The sequence below is a fragment of the Taudactylus pleione genome, unplaced genomic scaffold, assembly GCF_031769625.1.
Source record: "Taudactylus pleione unplaced genomic scaffold, aTauple2 ptg000473l, whole genome shotgun sequence".
NCBI lineage: Eukaryota > Metazoa > Chordata > Amphibia > Anura > Myobatrachidae > Taudactylus > Taudactylus pleione.
The window spans coordinates 4854377-4863155 of record NW_028284875.1 but is presented as its reverse complement, the minus strand read 5'-3'; the positions used below and the strand labels follow the sequence as shown (position 1 = coordinate 4863155).

At 33.4% G+C, this 8779-nt stretch overlaps 1 non-coding gene across 1 annotated transcript; it reads right to left on the bottom strand.

Moving 5' to 3' along the window:
• Window positions 1-457: 457 nt before the first annotated feature.
• TRNAR-CCU (transfer RNA arginine (anticodon CCU)) lies at window positions 458-530 on the bottom strand. The gene has a single exon. It is a non-coding gene; the product is annotated as a tRNA-Arg (tRNA).
• Window positions 531-8779: the final 8249 nt, after the last annotated feature.

Sequence of the window (8779 nt, the reverse complement as noted above, 5' to 3'; positions counted from 1 at the left end):
AGCAGAAAATTACCCTTTTGATGACAAGGATGAAAGGACTTCAAGAAACCCATCAGCAATTGCAATAGAAATTGTTATTTTGTAGCCACTCTGATATTAAATTGCAATTAAAACTTAATAGGTATGTTTTGGTATATATGGATTTTCTGCAATACCATTAAGACAGTCACCTGAATTGAAAAAAAGCATAACTTCTAGAATGAGAATGAGCAACAAAGGAACATGCATCCTAGATGGGCCTTGAAGCCACTATCCCAGGTGATAGTAAACTTTTCAGAAAACTAATCCACAATGTCATTAGGATAAATGTCTGCTTTTAGATACTGGGCCATAATTTTGCAAGCTGAACAATTCCAGATTGTTAAGCAGATTCAAGTTTCTGGTGGAGCCATTTGTGCAGTATGAAGCAAGAATGAAAGGAACATCTCCAATATTATTTTAATGAAATAAAGCCTATCACCCCAGATGGGACTTGAACCCACAATCCCTGGCTTAGGAGGCCAGTGCCTTATCCATTAGGCCACTGGGGCTTAGTAACATCTTTGAGTGAAACTGGTTTTTTCATTAGTATAATCATTAATTGTTGCGATATAGGAAAGCCGTTTATTTGTGTTCTTTGCTTTACAAATCCCAGCATGAAATGTGATTGTACTATCCAGACCTAATAGTGTGGACCCTCATGTTACATTGCAGCAAAACAGATTGATGCAACTCTTTTACCAATAAAGAGGTAGTCTTTTGCATTCCATTTTGTTGACTAACTAAAGTAATGTTTACAGTGCATATGAACCAAAGCAGCTGTGTGTACTGGTACTTAAAAACAGTCATGTTTGTGTTTTTTTTCTGCCTTCATATCAGGATGTTCAGGAAGCAGATGATAATCATTAACTGATGACATTAGAAAAAAAATTACATTTGCTCCAGGTGAGGCTTGAACTCACAACCTCAGCATTGCTCAACAGATACTGTCTTATAAGTCCTGCGCACAGACCGATTGCGCCACAGGAGCACATGGTCAAAGTGCATTATTTTTAGTTGAGTGATTTTAGCATCGAGTTGACTAAGTAAATTAACTTGGTTTATTAATTTTAAATTAGTTACTTTTTAAATCCACTAAACTAATGCACCCAATACTAAAGTCCCTAATAAAAGTAATATTCTAATCATAAGGTAATCAATTATATTGTGCATTTGTGTTATTGCCCAGTTTTATGTATCCATAGGTGTATATTGCAATGAATTCATGCCATTGTTGTACAGTTCAATATTATCAAAATTGTAAAATAATTAGTGTTTATTTATCTTAAATAATATTTGGTATAGATATATGTAACTTTAATGTTGCATATGGAAAATATACACTATATTACCAAAAAGTGCAGTATCTTTAATTAAAAATAAGTTAAATCTCACTTGTGCTCTATATTTAAAGGTAAACATTGTTTTTTGGTCTGTAGCACCTAAATTGTCAGTAAAGTCAGTGTCCAAAGAAATATAAAAAGCAGAAAATTACCCTTTTGATGACAAGGATGAAAGGACTTCAAGAAACCCATCAGCAATTGCAATAGACATTGTTATTTTGTAGCCACTCTGATATTAAATTGCAATTAAAACTTAATAGGTATGTTTTGGTATATATGGATTTTCTGCAATACCATTAAGACAGTCACCTGCATTGAAAAAAAGCATAACTTCTAGAATGAGTATGAGCAACAAAGGAACATGCATCCTAGATGGGACTTGAAGCCACTGTCCCAAGTGATAGTAAACTTTTCTGGAAACTAATCCACAATGTCATTAGTATAAATGTCTGCTTTTAGATACTGGGCCATAATTTTGCAAGCTGAACAGTTCCAGATTGTTAAACAGATTAAAGTTTCTGGTGGAGCCATTTGTGCAGTATGAAGCAAGAATGAAAGGAACATCTCCAATATTATTTTAATGAAATAAAGCCTATCACCCCAGATGGGACTTGAACCCACAATCCATTAGGCCACTGGGGCTTAGTAACATCTTTGAGTGAAACTGATTTTTTCATTAGTATAATCATTAATTGTTGCGATATAGGAAAGCCGTTTATTTGTGTTCTTTGCTTTACAAATCCCAGCATGAAATGTGATTGTACTATCCAGACCTAATAGTGTGGACCCTCATGTTACATTGCAGCAAAACAGATTGATGCAACTCTTTTACCAATAAAGAGGTAGTCTTTTGCATTCCATTTTGTTGACTAACTAAAGTAATGTTTAAAGTGCATATGAACCAAAGCAGCTGTGTGTACTGGTACCTTAAAAACAGTCATGTTTGTGTTTTTTTTCTGCCTTCATATCAGGATGTTCAGGAAGCAGATGATAATCATTAACTGTTGACATTAGAAAAAAAATTACATTTGCTCCAGGTGAGGCTTGAATTCACAACCTCAGGATTGCTCAACAGATACTGTCTTATAAGTACCGCGCACAGACCGATTGCGGCACAGAGCACATGGTCAAAGCGCATTATTTTTAGTTGAGTGATTTTAGCATCGAGTTGACTAAGTAAGTTAACTTGGTTTATTAATTTTAAATTAGTTACTTTTTAAATCCACTAAACTACTGCACCCAATACTAAAGTACCTAATAAAAGTAATATTCTAATCATAATTAATCAATTATATTGTGCATTGGTGTTATTGCCCAGTTTTATGTATCCATAGGTGTATATTGCAATGAATTCATGCCATTGTTGTACAGTTCAATATTATCAAAATTGTAAAATAATTCCTGTTTATCTATCTTAAATAATATTTGGTATAGATATATGAAACTTTAATGTTGCATAGGGAAAATATACACTATATTACCAAAAATGCAGTATCTTTAAATAAAAATAAGTTAAATCTCACTTGTGCTCAATATTTAAAGGTAAACATTGTTTTTTTGGTCTGTAGCACCTAAATTGTCAGTAAAGTCAGTGTCCAAAGAAATATAAAAAGCAGAAAATTACCCTTTTGATGACAAGGATGAAAGGACTTCAAGAAACCCATCAGCAATTGCAATAGACATTGTTATTTTGTAGCCACTCTGATATTAAATTGCAATTAAAACTTAATAGGTATGTTTTGGTATATATGGATTTTCTGCAATACCATTAAGACAGTCACCTGCATTGAAAAAAAGCATAACTTCTAGAATGAGTATGAGCAACAAAGGAACATGCATCCTAGATGGGACTTGAAGCCACTGTCCCAGGTGATAGTAAACTTTTCAGGAAACTAATCCACAATGTCATTAGGATAAATGTCTGCTTTTAGATACTGGGCCATAATTTTGCAAGCTGAACAGTTCCAGATTGTTAAGCAGATTAAAGTTTCTGGTGGAGCCATTTGTGCAGTATGAAGCAAGAATAAACGGAACATCTACAAAATTATTTGAATGAAATAACGCCTATCTCCCCAGATGGGACTTGAACCCACAATCCCTGGCTTAGGAGGCCAGTATCTTATCCATTAGGCCACTGGGGCTTAGTAACATCTTTGAGTGAAACTGATTTTTTCATTAGTATAATCATTAATTGTTGCGATATAGGAAAGCCGTTTATTTGTGTTCTTTGCTTTACAAATCCCAGCATGAAATGTGATTGTACTATCCAGACCTAATAGTGTGGACCCTCATGTTACATTGCAGCAAAACAGATTGATGCAACTCTTTTACCAATAAAGAGGTAGTCTTTTGCATTCCATTTTGTTGACTAACTAAAGTAATGTTTACAGTGCATATGAACCAAAGCAGCTGTGTGTACTGGTACTTAAAAACAGTCATGTTTGTGTTTTTTTTCTGCCTTCATATCAGGATGTTCAGGAAGCAGATGATAATCATTAACTGATGACATTAGAAAAAAAATTACATTTGCTCCAGGTGAGGCTTGAACTCACAACCTCAGCATTGCTCAACAGATACTGTCTTATAAGTCCTGCGCACAGACCGATTGCGCCACAGGAGCACATGGTCAAAGCGCATTATTTTTAGTTGAGTGATTTTAGCATCGAGTTGACTAAGTAAATTAACTTGGTTTATTAATTTTAAATTAGTTACTTTTTAAATCCACTAAACTACTGCACCCAATACTAAAGTACCTAATAAAAGTAATATTCTAATCATAAGGTAATCAATTATAATGTGTATTTGTGTTATTGCCCAGTTTTATGTATCCATAGGTGTATATTGCAATGAATTCATGCCATTGTTGTACAGTACAATATTATCAAAATTGTAAAATAATTCCTGTTTATTTATCTTAAATAATATTTGGTATACATATATGTAACTTTAATGTTGCATAGGGAAAATATACACTCTAATACCAAAAAATGCAGTATCTTTAAATAAAAATAAGTTAAATCTCACTTGTGCTCTATATTTAAAGGTAAACATTGTTTTTTTGGTCTGAAGCACCTAAATTGTCAGTAAAGTCAGTGTCCAAAGAAATATAAAAGGCAGAAAATTACCCTTTTGATGACATGGATGAAAGGACTTCAAGAAACCCATCAGCAATTGTAATAGAAATTGTTATTTTGTAGCCACTCTGATATTAAATTGCAATTAAAACTTAATAGGTATGTTTTGGTATATATGGATTTTCTGCAATACCATTAAGACAGTCACCTGAATTGAAAAAAAGCATAACTTCTAGAATGAGAATGAGCAACAAAGGAACATGCATCCTAGATGGGACTTGAAGCCACTGTCCCAGGTGATAGTAAACTTTTCAGAAAACTAATCCACAATGTCATTAGGATGAATGTCTGCTTTTAGATACTGGGCCATAATTTTGCAAGCTGAACAGTTCCGGATTGATAAGCAGATAAAAGTTTCTGGTGGAGCCATTTGTGCAGTATGAAGCAAGAATAAAAGGAACATCTCCAAAATTATTTTAATGAAATAAAGCCTATCACCCCAGATGGGACTTGAACCCACAATCCTTTGCTTATCCATTAAGCCACTGGGGCTTAGTATCATCTTTGAGTGAAACTGATTTTTTCATTAGTATAATCATTAATTGTTGCGATATAGGAAAGCCGTTTATTTGTGTTCTTTGCTTTACAAATCCCAGCATGAAATGTGATTGTACTATCCAGACCTAATAGTGTGGACCCTCATGTTACAGTGCAGCAAAACAGATTGATGCAACTCTTTTACCAATAAAGAGGTAGTCTTTTGCATTCCATTTTGTTGACTAACTAAAGTAATGTTTAAAGTGCATATGAACCAAAGCAGCTGTGTGTACTGGTACTTAAAAACAGTCATGTTTGTGTTTTTTTTCTGCCTTCATATCAGGATGTTCAGGAAGCAGATGATAATCATTAACTGTTGACATTAGAAAAAAAATTACATTTGCTCCAGGTGAGGCTTGAACTCACAACCTCGGCATTGCTCAACAGATACTGTCTTATAAGTCCTGCGCACAGACCGATTGCGCCACAGGAGCACATGGTCAAAGCGCTTTATTTTTAGTTGAGTGATTTTAGCATCGAGTTGACTAAGTAAATTAACTTGGTTTATTAATTTTAAATTAGTTACTTTTTAAATCCACTAAACTACTGCACCCAATTCTAAAGAACCTAATAAAAGTAATATTCTAATCATAAGGTAATCAATTATATTGTGCATTTGAGTTATTGCCCAGTTTTATGTATCCATAGGTGTATATTGCAATGAATTCATGCCATTGTTGTACAGTTCAATATTATCAAAATTGTAAAATAATTACTGTTTATTTATCTTAAATAATATTTGGTATAGATATATGTAACTTTAATGTTGCATATCGAAAATATACACTATATTACCAAAAAGTGCAGTATCTTTAATTAAAAATAAGTTAAATCTCACTTGTGCTCTATATTTAAAGGTAAACATTGTTTTTTTGGTCTGTAGCACCTAAATTGTCAGTAAAGTCAGTGTCCAAAGAAATATAAAAAGCAGAAAATTACCCTTTTGATGACAAGGATGAAAGGACTTCAAGAAACCCATCAGCAATTGCAATAGACATTGTTATTTTGTAGCCACTCTGATATTAAATTGCAATTAAAACTTAATAGGTATGTTTTGGTATATATGGATTTTCTGCAATACCATTAAGACAGTCACCTGCATTGAAAAAAAGCATAACTTCTAGAATGAGTATGAGCAACAAAGGAACATGCATCCTAGATGGGACTTGAAGCCACTGTCCCAGGTGATAGTAAACTTTTCAGGAAACTAATCCACAATGTCATTAGGATAAATGTCTGCTTTTAGATACTGGGCCATAATTTTGCAAGCTGAACAATTCCAGATTGTTAAGCAGATTAAAGTTTCTGGTGGAGCCTTTTGTGCAGTATGAAGCAAGAATGAAAGGAACATCTCCAATATTATTTTAATGAAATAAAGCCTATCACCCCAGATGGGACTTGAAACCACAATCCATTAGGCCACTGGGGCTTAGTAACATCTTTGAGTGAAACTGATTTTTTCATTAGTATAATCATTAATTGTTGCGATATAGGAAAGCCGTTTATTTGTGTTCTTTGCTTTACAAATCCCAGCATGAAATGTGATTGTACTATCCAGACCTAATAGTGTGAACCCTCATGTTACATTGCAGCAAAACAGATTGATGCAACTCTTTTACCAATAAAGAGGTAGTCTTTTGCATTCCATTTTGTTGACTAACTAAAGTAATGTTTACAGTGCATATGAACCAAAGCAGCTGTGTGTACTGGTACTTAAAAACAGTCATGTTTGTGTTTTTTTTCTGCCTTCATATCAGGATGTTCAGGAAGCAGATGATAATCATTAACTGATGACATTAGAAAAAAAATTACATTTGCTCCAGGTGAGGCTTGAACTCACAACCTCAGCATTGCTCAACAGATACTGTCTTATAAGTCCTGCGCACAGACCGATTGCGCCACAGGAGCACATGGTCAAAGCGCATTATTTTTAGTTGAGTGATTTTAGCATCGAGTTGACTAAGTAAATTAACTTGGTTTATTAATTTTAAATTAGTTACTTTTTAAATCCACTAAACTACTGCACCCAATACTAAAGTACCTAATAAAAGTAATATTCTAATCATAAGGTAATCAATTATATTGTGTATTTGTGTTATTGCCCAGTTTTATGTATCCATAGGTGTATATTGCAATGAATTCATGCCATTGTTGTACAGTACAATATTATCAAAATTGTAAAATAATTCCTGTTTATTTATCTTAAATAATATTTGGTATACATATATGTAACTTTAATGTTGCATAGGGAAAATATACACTCTAATACCAAAAAATGCAGTATCTTTAAATAAAAATAAGTTAAATCTCACTTGTGCTCTATATTTAAAGGTAAACATTGTTTTTTTGGTCTGAAGCACCTAAATTGTCAGTAAAGTCAGTGTCCAAAGAAATATAAAAGGCAGAAAATTACCCTTTTGATGACATGGATGAAAGGACTTCAAGAAACCCATCAGCAATTGTAATAGAAATTGTTATTTTGTAGCCACTCTGATATTAAATTGCAATTAAAACTTAATAGGTATGTTTTGGTATATATGGATTTTCTGCAATACCATTAAGACAGTCACCTGAATTGAAAAAAAGCATAACTTCTAGAATGAGAATGAGCAACAAAGGAACATGCATCCTAGATGGGACTTGAAGCCACTGTCCCAGGTGATAGTAAACTTTTCAGAAAACTAATCCACAATGTCATTAGGATGAATGTCTGCTTTTAGATACTGGGCCATAATTTTGCAAGCTGAACAGTTCCGGATTGATAAGCAGATAAAAGTTTCTGGTGGAGCCATTTGTGCAGTATGAAGCAAGAATAAAAGGAACATCTCCAAAATTATTTTAATGAAATAAAGCCTATCACCCCAGATGGGACTTGAACCCACAATCCTTTGCTTATCCATTAAGCCACTGGGGCTTAGTAACATCTTTGAGTGAAACTGATTTTTTCATTAGTATAATCATTAATTGTTGCGATATAGGAAAGCTGTTTATTTGTGTTCTTTGCTTTACAAATCCCAGCATGAAATGTGATTGTACTATCCAGACCTAATAGTGTGGACCCTCATGTTACAGTGCAGCAAAACAGATTGATGCAACTCTTTTACCAATAAAGAGGTAGTCCTTTGCATTCCATTTTGTTGACTAACTAAAGTAATGTTTAAAGTGCATATGAACCAAAGCAGCTGTGTGTACTGGTACTTAAAAACAGTCATGTTTGTGTTTTTTTTCTGCCTTCATATCAGGATGTTCAGGAAGCAGATGATAATCATTAACTGTTGACATTAGAAAAAAAATTACATTTGCTCCAGGTGAGGCTTGAACTCACAACCTCGGCATTGCTCAACAGATACTGTCTTATAAGTCCTGCGCACAGACCGATTGCGCCACAGGAGCACATGGTCAAAGCGCATTATTTTTAGTTGAGTGATTTTAGCATCGAGTTGACTAAGTAAATTAACTTGGTTTATTAATTTTAAATTAGTTACTTTTTAAATCCACTAAACTACTGCACCCAATTCTAAAGAACCTAATAAAAGTAATATTCTAATCATAAGGTAATCAATTATATTGTTCATTTGAGTTATTGCCCAGTTTTATGTATCCATAGGTGTATATTGCAATGAATTCATGCCATTGTTGTACAGTTCAATATTATCAAAATTGTAAAATAATTACTGTTTATTTATCTTAAATAATATTTGGTATAGATATATGTAACTTTAATGTTGCATATCGAAAATATACACT